The sequence below is a fragment of the Pseudopodoces humilis genome, chromosome 7 (assembly GCF_049639895.1).
Source record: "Pseudopodoces humilis isolate 2021_Gansu_Grassland_sample_001 chromosome 7, ASM4963989v1, whole genome shotgun sequence".
Classification (NCBI taxonomy): domain Eukaryota; kingdom Metazoa; phylum Chordata; class Aves; order Passeriformes; family Paridae; genus Pseudopodoces; species Pseudopodoces humilis.
In genome coordinates, this window is record NC_142206.1 from 10,101,305 (window position 1) to 10,118,401 (window position 17,097).

Consider the following 17,097-nt stretch of genomic DNA (forward strand, 5'->3'; position numbering starts at 1 on the left):
ACCTAGCTCCATTCCCCGCCTCACCCTGTTTTATTAATGCCAGTGAAGACCAGGCATATATTTTAGACAAACTCAGTGAAAGTGCCTCCTTCATAGCTACTCAGGCCCATCTCTGCCTGTATAATTCCTTTGTCCCTTGTTGTAGGCTGGCATTTCTGCAATGTGATGAAATTAATTCAGATGAAGAACACAGTTACTGACGTGCTTTCCACCTCAAGCAACTCAGGCATGTTCAGCTTCGTTACTGTGACCTCCCAGGTCCCCAGGATTTATCTTTGTAGATGACACCATCACGAGGCATCAAAAAGTGCAAGGAATGTGCTGTGTTTCAGAAACAGTTTTTTTATTTTAACTTTAAACTGCAAGCAAAGGGTTGTAATAAGAAAGTATTACATTGCATTATCAGGCATGTCACTGCAAGCAAAACCAGTTTCACATCTTGGGTAGTTTGAGAAGCAGATAAATACCGTGACTGTCTTTTTCTTCTTGATGTCCTTGTATAATTGATCTTGAACTAGGAACTCTGCATTCCAGCAGAAGCCTGGATTAAAAACCTAGATCAACAAGAGTCAGCCATCAATCTTGAGGCAATCTATCCTATCTGCAACCATTTGTATCAGCCATTAGCTATTCAGTAACTCAGGAAGAGATCATCTTTCAAAGAGAATAAACTCTCAGTTCATATCCCTATTCATTCCTCCTGTTTTTTTGCTAATACCCATCTATTACTCCCTCAGCACTTGCAGTGAAATCGCATGCTCGTTGCTTTAGTCATATTTATATAACACATTACTAAGCATCAGAAAAGAAGAAATAACTGCTTTGGGTTTTTTCCACATAAAATTTCCAACAAAGATTTGAGAGAGAATTTTCCAAAAATATTGCCAGGATGCTCCAGCATGCATCCATACCTACGTGATTCTCAGTTTTATCCATTTCTCCTGACATCATTCCTGAAGTGCAAAGTAGTACCAGGAGCAAAAGCATTAAATTAAATTAAATTAAATTAGATTAAATTAAATTAAATTAAATTATTTAATTTAATTTAATTTGATTAAATTTAATTTAATTAAATAGCACACCCTCACTGTGAGGGTCCTTTCTCACTGCCAAAACAGAGTAAAATGAGAAGATAGGTAAGATAAAGGAGACAAAGACTTTGTATTCAAAAAGGCATCTCTTCAGAAAGCATCTCTTCTTCAAAAACTTTGAAGCTGTCTTTCCTGTGTCTGAAAATACTCTCATTTTACATACCAACATTTTACAGAGAAAACATTCAAAATTCACCTTGAAAGTCAGTTTTGCTGCATGTCTGTGTGGAACAAGGGCTGGGAAAAGGGATGCCCATTGCTGGATCTTTTCATTGTCCCCCTGCCTCTCCCAAGGCAACTTCCTGTTTCATCTACTGCCCCAAAACAGTCCCATCAGACGAGTTTCTGGCTGAAGTTGAGTCAAGATTGCAAACTCAGCCTCAATGTCTGCTCCACTCCACTCCAAACATCAGTACAGAAGAAGAAAGAAACTATTTCCCTTTCCTGGGCTGAGACAGACTCCTTGTAGCCTGCTGAACATAAGCACATAATCCAGTGTGTGTGTCTTTAGAGCAGCAACCTACAGCATCCACAGCCTGCTGGACTTCCTAAGTAATTCTATTACTCAGGACAGCCTTCTTAATTGTTGTAGGTAAATTTTTCCAATTCCACTTTTTCCAGGTTTTTTTCCATTTCCAGTTTTCCAATTTCCACTCATGTGGGGTATTCCCATTGGAATTCTTGTTCCTAAAGACTAACAATAGACTAAAGCAAATTTTATTACTTTGGGACTGGTCATTAAGGCTGTTACATTGTTTTTCATTATTTTCAGATAGGAATTACAGGCTGTGGAGTTTTATTACTATTTTTTTTTTCTTTTAGTACATTGCACTGAAGATCTTCCTGACCACATGAAGATTACAATTAATTAACTTATGATCTTTCACGTAGTGAACTCGATTCCAGCAACATCACATTCAGAACTCCAATTATATTTTTAAGTCTTCAGGTTTACAGCATTTTGTATTAAAGCTAACCAATAATTTCAAGACATGCTTTTTCACTTTTTATAAATTGAAGTCAATTTGATCAAGCCACGAGAAATGTAATTTTCAAAGTCCAGGAAAATAGTGTAGTGCCTAATCATGGCAGAAGAGTCAACCATTACAGACTCCTCTTTAAATTCCTAGTCTAAACAGTCATATTTCTTAGCCAGAAACAGCAACACTGAAATAAAAAGGTGTAAGTTATTTGAAGGGTTTTTTTCTAATATAAAAAAGTGAATTAATTTTCTTTTTTAATATAAGAAGCATGCATTTTCTAGCCAGCTTCACTTTAAAGTAATTTCATATGCACAATTAAGATATTAAACATGGGCCCAACCATGTTATGAATTTAAGTGTGCCAGCACTGACAAATCATTGGCACTTAACTGTTCTGTCTTTAAAATCATCATAATTTGACTTCAGAGCACTACAAAAAGCTAAAAAAAGATTTTAAGAGCTGGAAAATGACTTTTCTTTCCAGACTGTTCAGAGAACTGTACGTTCATTGTACTTTTGAAAGCGATGTGACTCGTGAAACTGGCAACTTTCCCATACATAACGTCTTAGAGATGTTTATAGCACGTGATATTTTAATTGCCTGGTGACAAAATTATTTGGAAATAGATCCGTTTCACAGTGCATTTTCTTCATATTTGAAACAAAAAAGCATGAGGTCTGAATATTGCTAAGGTCTGGACAAAAGCCTGAAAAAACAAAGCAAATGTTTGGGGAAGATGTCCATAATCCATCTCCCTTACTGAATCCATGAATCCATATGTACAAGGTTAGGTGTGGGTAGGGATTCAGTCTGGCCAACTATTATCCAGGTGCATCACAGATTCATAACTCTCAAGTTTAACCCACGCCATGTCTCCTTAAGGATGATCTTCCCAAACAAACAGTGGCTGCTCCAGACCAGCATTTCTCTTTTTTTTTTTCTGGTGAGTAAAACCGCCGTAGTTTCTAAACAACTACTGTCATTTGAAATAGGGAGCTACTAGACAAAGAAGAGAGAGTTATTCAAAAAATGTATCAAGTCATTTTACAGTCAAATTACAACACTGTGGTCTGATTTGCATAAACCAGGCCACAGAATTCCATCCATCAGACAAACTGATTTTTCTTTTTTTTTTTTTTTTTTGTGCATGTATAAAGAAGTATTTATTACATAGAGTCTCTCCCTGAACCTACAGGACTGGCTGGATGTGAATGGGGTGTCTTCTGCCTTTTAAGCCAGATTTACCATCTTTGTTTTGGCACATAAAATACTCAAATGATCTTGGATACACCACCTGGGGGACCGGCTTTGACTCCATGTTGCACCTCCAAACCTGGACTCTTCTTTAATAGAACTAGTATCAGACGTGGCCATGTACCCAAACTCCTGCAGTTTTGGAATTTGTGCCTCACTTTCTCTAAGCCCATGCACAGAGAAAATTCTATCTGTCAACCACACACCAACAAATTTGCTCTTAAGCAATCCTAACTTTTTAAGAGGTAGTCAGGAAAGTTGATTCACTTGGTGAATACATTCAGCAGAGAGGGAAAAATAATAAAGAGTTTTAATGTTTTTCATTGCAGCTTTATAATTTGGAAGCTCCTTCAATTTCCCAATATTTTGGTTTGTTTATCTTATTTTTAAGTTATCATTCCAGGGTTCACAGGTAACCTTACAAGGCATTTTGAAGTTAAAAATCAAGGGGAAAAGTCTCCTCAGTACAATCCACAGTTTCAGACTCTTGAAACTGTGTGTACAAAGGGTAAAGAATTCTCTTTTTATTTTATTTTACAAAGCACACAAAATATACATTGTACTTGACACATGCACAACTCAGGGCATTTGATCCAAGTCCCATTTACTGCACTTGGTAATTTGCAAATTTAGGTCCTGCTGAAATATCTGAAAGCAAACCCTCTTATGAGCACAGATTTGATTTACAACAGCTAAAGTTCTAAGCTGTAGATAAGTCTTTCAAATATTTGTTTATAAGAAAAATGTGGACCCCACTCCTGAATTGGGATTTTACTGGAATGCTGTAGTGGAAAAAGAGTTATACCAGTGTTCCTTGCCATATTAGAGATCATGTTTTGTAAGTGGGGAGTGACTAGTGACACTAGTAGGTGTCACTGTATCTTATTCCTTCATGGGATTTCCTCTCTAGTACTTCCCCAGCTCCATGGCCTTGTTTATCAGCACAGTAGTGCTTGTAACAAAACATGCCCATATATTCCATATCACATCCCTACCCCGAGCAAGGGGAGCCAGACACCCTGAAATATGGAATGTGCATTAGCAAGCATGCTCCATAAAATTTCAAAGCCTGAGACTTTTTCACAGCCTGACAGATTTTCCCATATGGCTTTCCACATTCCTGGAATGTAACCCAATACAGGCACTGCAGGCTGAATGATAAACAGAGACTCCTTCAGGAAACCTTGGGAAAGTAGAGCCTCAGAATATTACACTGTGCTCTGAATATTCCACAGGTGACCAAAGGCTGCACAGGCCATTTTTTCAAGGCAGGCAGAAAAAGTTAAAAAAGGGACAAAAAAAGTAACTAAAAGTATCTGGCAATGACCTAGCACCATCCTCAAACACTATTTTGTGAAAAATAAAAAATAATTCAGTACTTCCTGATCCTGGAAAAAGCAGAAGCAGCATTTCAGCAGAAACATGATTTCATATTAATTTTGCATTAGGTACATCAATCCATTTTATTGTAAATAAATAAAATTTAACTGCAAATCATGAGAAGCATGAAAAGACATTTCTGCTAATTGACTCACTTTCTTTTTTTCTGTTTACCTGCTATAGCTTATACATATATCCACTGCAGCCCCAGTCACAGGCAGTGTGCACTTATCACTCAGAAAGCACTTAGAAAACATGAGCCTTGCCACAGGCAGCACACACTCACTGAGCCAGGCTCTCAGCAGCATTCAAACCACACAAAAACATCCCAGAGTGGAGCCAGGGCAGGTACACACTACCAGGCTCCTCCAGGTCAAACCCCAGGGGGAAGCAGAGCATCTTCAGAGCTGCTCTACTTCCCATCAGCTGTCAGGGGCTCAGAGCTGGCACAGGTTTCAGGCATTGTTGGGATATTTTGACCATACTTAGGGCTTTGCAGACTATGGAGCACAGGAACAGAGGGGCAGCAGAGGATTGCTTCACTCACAGAGTGACTTTCGTGGTGCAAATCCAGAGCAAAACCTCTGACAGCACATCCAGGAGTCCTGGACAGGATGAGTAATAAGGACCTTCTGTGCAGCCACTGCACATAGTGAGAGTACAAAGTACACGGGGTCTTCAAACAAAATAATGCATAATGGACCTCAGCCACTGTGCCCATGTTAGAGCTGAGAAAGCTTCAGCTGGCACTGTTTGAAGTAGATGCTGGGATCAAAAAAGGGAATGTGTAGCTCCCAATCTTAAAAAAACCTGTCCTATCTGCTAAAATAAAACAAACATGCAACCATGTTTCTGACCATGGATTCTGGCAAAGCACTGGACAGGGTCATACTTTCGTCAGCTGTTATCCTTGTTTATGACTGGATAGCAAAACCAGATCCTATTGCCTCTGCTCCCTCCTCACACTACTCTGTGATGTCAACAACATGACAGAACAGTATTTCCAGGCTGGATCTTTAGACAGGCAAAATCAGCAGATTATTTTGAAGATTTCTGCCACTCTTGGTGATTTTTAAAAAAATGTTTGCAGGAAATAAACTGGAAATGCTGTGCCATGAAAAAAAAATTGATTTTGTGTTCTTTAGCATTCACTTAACTTTAAATTCTATGCAAAAGGAGAAAACAGGTTTGTTAATTAATAGATACCAAATGCAATGTGACATTCACTCTATTGAGGACAAGGTGCTAAATGGCTACGCTGAAATTCTGATACTTGTAAAAACCATAGACATATCAACACTTGATTTAATCTAGGAAATTATATCCCCTGTACTACAAAACAAAACCAACAAACAAACAAAAAAAACCCTATGATTTCCACTGGTGGAAGTAAATATTGGGAAGTAACTGACAACTGAGGAGACAACATTTTTTAGTAATTTTGCTCACCTGTTGTATGCAGTGAGCTGAGTGGTGTAAGAACTCTCAGGATTTCCAACTCTCCTATAAATGAAATCAGGGTGATCTGAAGATAAGGAAATAAATACATCTAGAAATGGTTTCTTCCTTTCCACACACAACACCAGCAGCATTGATCCTAGCCAGTGAGGAATTTCAGGAGGTAAAATTCCTAGGTAATGGGCTGAGGGAGAACTTGAAAAGAACCACCACCCCAGTTCTGCTGAAAAAATATTAATATTTAAGAGAAAAAAAAAAATATTTTACTTTCCAAACATGTCTTTTGCAGTCTTAATCTAGAGACATTGATAAAGACACAGATTGCTCAGAACACATCCATTTCTACATATATCAAAAAGGTTATACACTTCACTGTGTAACTTCTGTATAGCTTCTGTAGAGCTTATTTTCTTGTTAATAATATTACTCTAACATGTAGATGAGAAAAACTGAATTCATCACTAATAATCATGCACTATTTTGCACCAAAAGTAAACTTACCTGGTTTTAAGGTAGAGAACAATACCTTGAATGACTACATTTTTGGAATCTAGCCTGAAACCTCAAATTTTTTTCCGAAATATAACTATGTTAATAAAAATCTCAAACTAATCAGCACAGAAGTTACACATAGTCTTAGCTGGAGAAAAACATCATGAATAGCATTTGAGGGAGACTAGTTCCCCCATGCACACCAGAAATGTGGTACGCATCTTTATCTTAATTTCCAGTAAATCTTTTCCAGTCTTACTGAAGAATAATCATTCTTGCATGATTGAAATAGATTTGAAATCGTTTTGGTTTTGGGTTTGTTTGTGGTTTTTTTCTGAAGTAATCTAACACTTGAACTTTGCAATTAATGCCCAGGAGCCATAAAAATGCCTGATGCAACACAATTTTAAAATCATCTGTGGTCACTGAAGCTGACTAAGCCACCATGTGTGCACACAATCTCCACCAGCAGTTGAAGATCAAGCTGCAGAACAGGTGATGCCACCATGTGGGGCCTTGACTGCCAAATGAGGTCAACTGACAGGCATTATTCTGAAGGAAGTGGACAAAATGGAAAGAAGAGCCAAGGTTGGAGAGGAAGCTTTGGGAGGCTAAGCAGCAGCCTCACGAGCAAGCTTCTATTGTGCTCAGAAAAAGAAAGAATTTGACATCTGACCTCTCCAAGGAGAAACCCAAGCAGCATTTCCAGAGTAGGCAGTGAAGCATGGAAGTGCACTGTCCACACAACAAAGAACAGATAAACCAAGACACACTGGATAAACAGATAAACAGGGGCTTCTTGGATGTCTCTGGGAAACCCGCAAAGATCCATGCTTTGAGAAACAGTGTTCAGATATCCTGTGAAAAGTTCTGAAACATCACCGAGACTGCTCCAAAACCCTCCAAATTCACACCTCTTTTTAGAGTTTTGTGACTTGCTTCTCCATAAGGCTGATTCTTGTATCAAGCAACATTAATATTCCCCTTTTCCTCTTTATCAGATAGGTGGCATTTTCTGTTGTGCCCACTTGTGGACAAACAGGCCATTTATATTTCAAAAGAGCAGTTAACAAACGTTTTCCCCCATTAGCATGGCTGCTAAAGACCTCAATCCAGAAGCAGAGGTGGAAGCATTGATCACAACCATTTCTACGGCAGAGAATGAATCTCCATGACATCAGAATTAATTCAGAATTACTTTTTTCTCCAGATGCATCCACTGAAACGGGCAGCTTTGCTTACCAACTCCCCCATCAGACATTTCCCATTCAACAGATTTGTGCAGTAGGGAATTATTTCCTTGAGTGGAACACTTTCTACCACATTGCTCCATTTCCTTCAAAGCAATTTATGTCCCATTTTGAGCTTCATCCACTGTATGCAAGCTGAGCATCTTTAGCTCCTCTAAAAAGAATCTTGTGTGCCTGAACTCTAAAAACAAATAATACCCAAGCCTCTGGAAGCCTGCTCAAGCAAATATATATATATATAAAATAATCTGAGCAGAATTCCAGGTTGTGTCCTTGCCTGGTTTTGGACTAGCAAAGAATGAAAAATCAAACCCCATTAACCAGGGCTTTATAAAAAACAGTCTTCAAAATGGGATGGATTTCAAAGTGACCGGTTTTCCTGCACTGATACCTTCACTAGCGGCTTCTTCTATCATATATACGAAGGCAATTCTATCTATTATAGGGGCAGATAAAGGGAAAAGACTTGACTGATCTGAGACCACTAATGATGAATCCTGTTAAATGGATATTTCGTAATAAATTTCTCCTCCTTGCATTGTAAATTCTCACATGCAGCCTGAGAAGAGGTAAGTAGGTTTTTTACTTTTTTTCAAGTTGGCAGTGGATCCTACTTATGGTCAGTTGCTTGGTAACAAGTTTCTCTGGCTACAAAATAAATATTCCACATCAGAAATATTTGAGAAAACACTGTTTTTCCTAACTACATTCCATAATGCTTGGGCCACAGGGTTTCCCAGAATAGTCCAAAATGTTAACAGGGTTACACAAAGGATGACCTCCAATTAGATTATCTCTCTAAGGCAGATACAGATCCATCCTGTAATATATGTTGGTATAATTTACGTTTTATTGTAAATGTATAAAATCAGGTATAAAGCATTTTTTTCATGTATAAAACACAAACAACTTGAGATTGCAAAAGTGGCTGCTGGGAACCCAGGAAGAGGAGTAATTTGTGAAAGAACAAAGATAGCACCGAGAAAAGATGGGTCCACCCAAGCAAAACAAGCCCACTGACGACCCAGTGATTAATGCCTGATACCGATCTGGTCAAAATCCTCAGGACCATACTTCCCAATGTCCAATTCCCAAAAATCTACTCAAACTCTCTTCCTTTCTTGGAAAACTCATCAACAGACCAGCAGCAGAAATATGAGCATGTAACAATACAAGAAGAACAAAAAACTTAACCTGCATAGCCTCAGGTCAAAAAAAACTGAATAAAACTCGGGTCTCCGAAAGACAGTTGGTGAACTTGGGGGAACCAGTGCGACAGAAGCTGGTTCAGAGTTCACCCAGCACCAGCCCCGGACTCGACACTAACTTTGATTGTGGCTGTTCCGAAATTCGATTTTGCAAATTTTTCAATAAAATCCTCATTCGATAAAATTTGGCTGATTTCATTTCTAACAATCTGGTGCCCCCAACGTGATTTGAGTTGGGATTCCTGGTCTTCCATTCCTCTGATTGGGGGGTGCCCCCACTGAATTTAGTGGCCTGTCGGAATTGGGAGATCTGGAGAGCCAATCAAAAAAGAACTAAATTTAGATAAACAGCCACAATCCAAAGAGGCAAAGAGCTAGCTCAGGAGCTCTCCATGAACTCTGGAAGGCCAGGGGACATCTTGAAGATTTTGAGAGAATAGGAGGAAAATTAGAAGATGGGAAATGGAAACTGCCAGATGGCAGGGAGTTGGTATCTAAAGAATATACAAGAAAAATTTTAAGAAGGTTTCATCAGCAGACTCACTGGGGGGGCACAAGCACTATCGGAGAAATTTTTGAAGTTCTTTTGGTGTAAAGGAATATATGAGATAGCCAAACAAGAAGTACTCGGGTGTATGATATGTAGAAAAGTAAACCAGACTCGGGCACGACAAATGCCCCTGGGAGGTTGACCAGGGGCTTACTGCCCATTTGAAAGGATACAGGTTGACTTTACAGAATTACCAAAGGTAGGGAGATATAAATACTTACTAGTAATAGTAGATCAACTGACCCAGTGGGTGGAGGCTTTTCCCAGCCCGCGGGCTACAGCACAGGTAGTATCAAAGATAATCCTGGAAGAAATTGTGCCCAGGTACAGAATAATAGACTACATTGATTCCGACCAAGGGACACATTTCACCTCCAGGTTTATAAAACAATTGGCAGAACCTTTAGGGATTCGGTGGGAATATCATACCCCTTGGCACCCCCAGAGTTCAGAAAGGGTAGAAAGAATGAATAAAACTTTAAAAAATCAGTTATTGAAGTTAATACTAGAAACAAAAATGTCCTGGGTCAAGTGTCTTCCCGTGGCTCTCCTAAATATTAGGACACAGCCGCACTCAGAGGTGGGATTGTCTCCATTCGGAATGTTATATGGGATGCCTTACAAGCACAGGATGCCAGTAAATCATCCTAAAATAGAGAATAGACAATTGCAAACCTATTTAATAACTATTAACAAAAATCTACAGGAACTGTGAAAACACAGACTGATAACCCAAAGCACCCCCCTGGGATTTTCTATACACCAGATTCAGCCCAGAGACAGTGTGCTAGTCAAGACCTGGAAGGAGGTCCCGCTAGCTCCTCACTGGTAAGGCCTGTTTCTCTTTCATCTGACTACCAGCACTGCCATTCAAACAGCAGAAAAAGTTTGGACTCATGCGACACGAGTGAAGAAAGTTGAACAGCAGGAGGAGCCTAAGTGGAAAATATCTTCCTCCCTAGGAGACCTAAAGATAAAGAAAGCTTCAGTGACACTAAAGTCGGAGGGAATCACGGTAAGTTGTTTAAAACCTGAATGCCCTTGTTATCCATGTATACATTTTGAGTGTGGTTACTGTGGCAAAAAACTAAAGTGTAAGAGAGGGTATAGATACAAAAGCTTGTGTACAAAGTGCCTAGAAGAAGAAAAAAGCCTGACTAGTTGTGTCGTAGTACTCACTACAAACCTAAGCTTACTGGAGCTAGATTCTCCAGAGTCTACCTTTTAAATTAAAAAGGATAAGGGGGAAAATTAAACTCACGAGCACAAGTCCTAGCAATCAAGTGCCAAAGGGCGAGTAACGTACCCTGTAATACAAACACTGAAAAGTTATCCAAGTAGAGTGCCTTTAAAAGGTGGTATGCAGCTCACCTAATCATGGAACCCCTGAAGAATACCCTCGCTGCCAAGAAGAGGATTTACCTCGCCGCCAGTTGCAACCTGGTGGGCGCAGGCAGAGGCAGAGGAGTACACCTGTGGGGAATCCTGATGATCCTGAGCCTACCCATGTGCCAGACAAGTGGTCTACATTCAGAGCAGCTGCCCAGCTCTGAAAAGCAGAGCCCAGTGTATGGGTGTGAGCTGTGCCTCAAGACTGTCCTGAAGGGACAAAGTGAGATTGAAAAGATAGCATACCAAGCCAAATATAATTGCCCAGATAACAAAAGAGTGGGTACTGTGCCTACAATGGCACTAGATTTTAGATATGTAAATTAGAAAGGGAAACAATATACTATAACCCCACTGTGAAGCCTAAGAGCAAACAGACAAGCTTTCCATCAAAGAAAAAAGAGACTTCAATCCATGTGGTACAAAAACAAGATGCTACATAGATACCAAAGACCCCTGTTTGTAACCAGTGTAACCATGCTGTATAAAGATAAAAAAGAATCCACCTTTGTATCATACTTTCAAGTTAACAAGTTATGTTATGATAAAAATCAATTAGAAATGCGCATAATGAATGAAAAAAACTATTAAGAAGAATTTAAAATTTAACTAATTGTCTTTTAATAATGAAACCATAATACTAAACCTTCTAAAAGATGATAACAAAAGGGTATACCTGAAGTTTGAAGAAACTTTTTGTTTTTCAAGAAATAATGAAGGAGTAAACTCAGAAAAAGGTGCAACAAGTAGTGATAGAACTAAAAAGACAGGAGTCAGAAGCCAGAAAGAAAGAAATGAGAATGGAAAATAGCTAGATGTAAAATAATAGTCTTTTGTTATTATAATAAAATATGACACTGTTCTGAAGAGAGTAAAATTAAGAAATAAAGAAGATTCTAACTTAATACACCTTAAAAAACTTAACAAAATGGTACAACAAAATCACAAATTATAATGGTGATATAGAAGGGGAGGGATTGTAATGTATGTTGGAATAAAATCAGGTATAAAGCATTTTTTTCATGTATAAAACACAAACAACTTGAGATTGCAAAAGTGGCTGCTGGGAACCCAGGAAAGAGGAGTAATTTGTGAAAGAACAAAGATAGCACCGAGAAAAGATGGGTCCACCCAAGCAAAACAAGCCCACTGACGACCCAGTGATTAATGCCTGATACCGATCTGGTCAAAATCCTCAGGACCATACTTCCCAATGTCCAATTCCCAAAAATCTACTCAAACTCTCTTCCTTTCTTGGAAAACTCATCAACAGACCAGCAGCAGAAATATGAGCATGTAACAATACAAGAAGAACAAAAAACTTAACCTGCATAGCCTCAGGTCAAAAAAAACTGAATAAAACTCGGGTCTCCGAAAGACAGTTGGTGAACTTGGGGGAACCAGTGCGACAGAAGCTGGTTCAGAGTTCACCCAGCACCAGCCCCGGACTCGACACTAACTTTGATTGTGGCTGTTCCGAAATTCGATTTTGCAAATTTTTCAATAAAATCCTTATTTGATAAAATTTGGCTGATTTCATTTCTAACAATCCCCATACACAGCACTGCTCACATATTCTTTAAATAGCATGTTAAACTTACTCCAGGGTCTGGAGCTCATGCAAAGTAGTTTAACTGCCTAGGAACAAATTAGCTGGCTGGATCCTGTGCCCTTTTAAACATAGGCGTGGTGGGAGACATTTTGCAGGGACTGAAAATCTGGACGTCGCTGTGTTAGGTCTGAGGTGCCTGCCAAGGAAAGCACGTCTAAGGAAAGAGACAAGGAAGTGAGACACAAAACCAGATATCTTACCACCAGGGATGCTCCTGGAAGTACCTGCTCTGGAATCAGCCCAGAAAGTGTTAGAGTAATCTATCTGCAGGCAGCTCCCAGTTCTTCCTGCCGTCCTCCTCTCCATCCTTTCAGCACAACACTGGTTTGTCCTGGACACAGCCAGCTGAAGTCAGTTCTTCCAACCCTCTGAAAACATTTGTCCCAGTGACCTATTCTAAGTACCATAATGGACAGATTCTTGTTTTTCAAATGCAAAGAGGAATACTGTGTCCTGGACCAGCAGAGAAGAACACTGCAGAATCAGCTAACTCTGCACCCTTTCCCATCATAATGACAGGGGATGTCTTCAAAGAGACTAAGAATAGGACAAGCATTTAGTGATGGTTCTTTAATACCCTTTTCATCTCTCAGCCTTCTAGAGCACAAGGATTTCCTGTCCTTATTAGCCCTTGATGAATCCTTCTTCCATGAATTTGTCCTTATACAATGACTAGGGAGGAGAAACAACTATTTCTAGATTTTATGATTGGTAATAATTCCCAAAAAAGAGCACTAATTATATGGAGATTTTTAAAAACCTAGTGGCAAAGAAAAAGATATTATTGAAAGAACAAAACAGAGATTCTCCACCTCATAAGTATCAGTTAGAAACTTGGATAAAGAGTTTTAAGGCTACCAATTCTCAAAGGGAGGCAGTCAGGAAATGGGTCTAAACTCATGCACTATAGACCTAGGTTCAAGTGCTCCTTTAAATACAGGACCCTGGTTTCAAACCCACTTGGGCCTTTAAAAAAAAAAAAAATTAGACATGTACCACTATATGCAGTCTGGGGATCTAAGGTCAACAAGTAAAATTGAAAGTCGCCCACACATACCTAAATGGTGTGGATGTTTCCATTCTAATTTTTTTTATTATTATTTTTTTGTATTTTATTTCTTCATGTACCCAGAGCACTCACATCTCAGAGCTGGAAGCTCCACATCTGTGGGATAGCCAGCTGTGAAAAGGGTCTGGAAACTAATTGGGATTAAACGTATTTGGGCACTCATGCACACCTCAGAGAGAAGGAACTATTGATTTCTTCTCATACATACAGGGAGGTAAAGGTACTTTCCCTCCATTTTGTTATACTCATTTGCCAAGGAGATTATTTTTCCAAGATATTCCTGCCACATTCTCTGGACAGGATGGACAGTGGTTGCTTCATAAGTTTGCCTGTTTTCTTCATTATTAGCACTTTGTTCCCTTTGCAGGAATAATTAATTTCCTCCTGATTTTCCTCCATAATGTGTGTTTTGCAGATGTTGATTAACACTTTTGCCATATCCACATTATCTTATTTTGCAATTAAAAAAAATCTAGAAGAATTCCTCATTTTGAATCTACTTATTTACACAATTTACTTCAGATTCTCAGAATTTGATTTCTCAGTGTACTGGTTAGTTTATTAAACTGGTACTACTTTATTTGTTAAACTGACAATCTGCAGTTTATGGTGATTGGCAAAGGCAAATAGCAAATCAGCAAATAAGCATATTAGACCCAGGATCTTCAGGTAAACAGCCACAAAGCAAAGGATAAATATCTCTAAGTGTTTTCTCTTAGAACTCAATGACGGACAAAGACAATTAATTTCCTTGTCAGTGCACTCAAAACTTAAGTCTTCCTAGAGCTCTGTATTTCATAGTCTATCACTCTGTTTCTGGGATATTCAAAGCATTGATCCTACAAGTTTCAGTCCCAGAGCATTTAATCCTTTTGTAACAAATGAGCAAAAGAAGCTGTCATGCTACTCAGGGGACACAGCAAAAATTGCATATAAATCCTTAATTCTATTACTTTCTTAATGTCAGTGCTCAACTTTGTTGCATCCTGTTAATACAGCCCTGTAGATTCTCAGCATATAGTGTTTTACCAGCAAAACCAGAAATTTGCTGACAGCAAAAAAAATATGATACTTCAGTTCCTGGATTTATATCAATATTCTAAATGGACAGTGATCCAGCAAATGTTTTATCCAGTTCTTATCCCTTTGACAGATCCCTGGACTTCCTTATTCCAAGCTCAAAGCACTTTGCTAAATAAGTCTTAGCCTCCCAAGCCATAGAACCATAGAATGTTGCAGGTCATATAACTCCATATATCATAACTCCACTTTTGTCCTGTCTGGTGATAGCCCAAACTATCCTTATTTCATCTAGTGTGTCTCCACTCTCACTCACTTCTGGAGCCAATTCTCCTACATGGTGCAGTCCAGCTTGCCTTTCATTAACTATGCATGGCTCACTTTTCCTCTTTAGCTAAAACCTCACTGTAATTTCTTTTTTTCCCTGCCAGTTTTATTATCACCATTTCCCCATGTCATATCTGATCTTGTGGTAGATAGCTACATAGTTTTCTTGATGTGAACAAGAGCTACATATCTGTGACATGCTGAGTAAAAACTATCTCCCAGAGCGGGACAACTACATCTTTTCAGAAAAAATATATTTCCAATATTTTTGTAGCATGGGAAAAACAATGTATTTTTCTCTAGTCTTGTTCTTGGAACACATTAAACTGTTCTGGCTGAAACCTTCTGAAGAGAATTCAGAGGGAGACAGACACCAAATGAGACATGGAAAAATTTAGTTTGAAAAGCTACTTTGACGAAGTTGTGAACAGCTGAAAATAGGCATTTAGGGCTGGAAGTGCCTGGCAACCATAGCAGGAGATGCTGTTACAAGCCCTGCCTGCAGTGAAAGGGCCACTCTATCAGGTCACCCACTTTGGTGATAATCAAGCATAACCCAACCACACTTCTGGAGTAACTCCGTGTCCCTGCTAACCAACCAAGACAGGACTTCTGCCATTTAATTGTCCAACTATTTGGCATTTGCATGAATCCTGATAGGGAGACCCTCACAATACTTCCCCATTCCCTAGGGCCATCACACAGAACACGAATGCAGGTTACGAGATTTTCCCCAAGCTCCAGTTCATGAGGTGGCAGTTCATGGCAAACCGTTGGTGACTGGGCCCCCAGCTGTCCAAATTTCCTCTGCAAGAGTCTATTGTAGCCCTGCTCGTGTCTTTAGCTTCTCCTCCCCAAATTTGGCTGTAATGGACCTACCTAAAGTAATTAGGCCACCTGTTGCACCGCCAGATCTGTTTAGGGGAGTCTTTGGCACTCCGGTTTACATACTTTGACAGGAAGTGTTTAAGTGAGTACCAGTGTAATAGCACTACAAAATGAAATTGTAGCATTATTTTAATTAATAAATATAATGACATGCTCAGATGACCATGAGCTTGTCTGTAGTTAGTTTTCCATACCTTAATGCAGTCTGTAAAATACCAACTTTTTGCACATTACACAATGTAGGATGGGAACTGGATTTGCAGACAAACAGGATATTTTCAATCAATTGAGGTTTTACAGCTTTTAAAGATTTTAAAGATTTTTTATCCCTGATTGTTGCCCTGAGACCCTTGATATTGTTTTTCTACATGTTCTAGCCACTTTCCCAGGAAAGTAACTATAAACATAGGTGTTTATACATTCCATTAAAGATATGCCTTTTGATGGACATCTCTCATGGCTGTTGGGAAGTTGGTAACCTGACTATCTAATCCCTGGTCGTGGTCAGAAACTTAAAAATACTGAAAGGAAAAATAAAGTTTGCTCTGCCTTTCACCACACCTCAAACTGCATCTGTGTGACTCATTTCGTGTCCAACAGTGACATCTGATTAAAAAAAGAAAAAAGAAAGAAAAAAATAAGTATTAGTTGTAGAACCTGAAAATGACTATTTGTTTTGGGAACAAATTTGGTTTTATTGGTACCATTGGTACTACAAAAAAGGTCATCATAAATTAGCACAGTCCTAACAGACCAGTTCTGCATCCATACATCATACAGTTTTATTTTTGGTTTTGATGTATAAATAGGATCTATTTTAACCTATATATACATATATATCCCCATCTTAGGAGGTTCTTCACAAATGTCTTCAGACAAAGAGTGGGATTTCTTCTCAGTAGGTTACATGGTAATTTTGGCCACTGCTTAGCATGTTAATTATATAAATTAATAAAAACATAACAAACACATTTATATACAGTAGATTTTAATCAATATATAAAAATACAAATAATTTTACATTAGCAAGGATTTTAATACCGCAGTATTTCATTTCTATTTTTCCCTTTTGTTACACATACCTTTGTTTCATGTCTGGAAAGGGGGATCTACCCTGTAACCTTC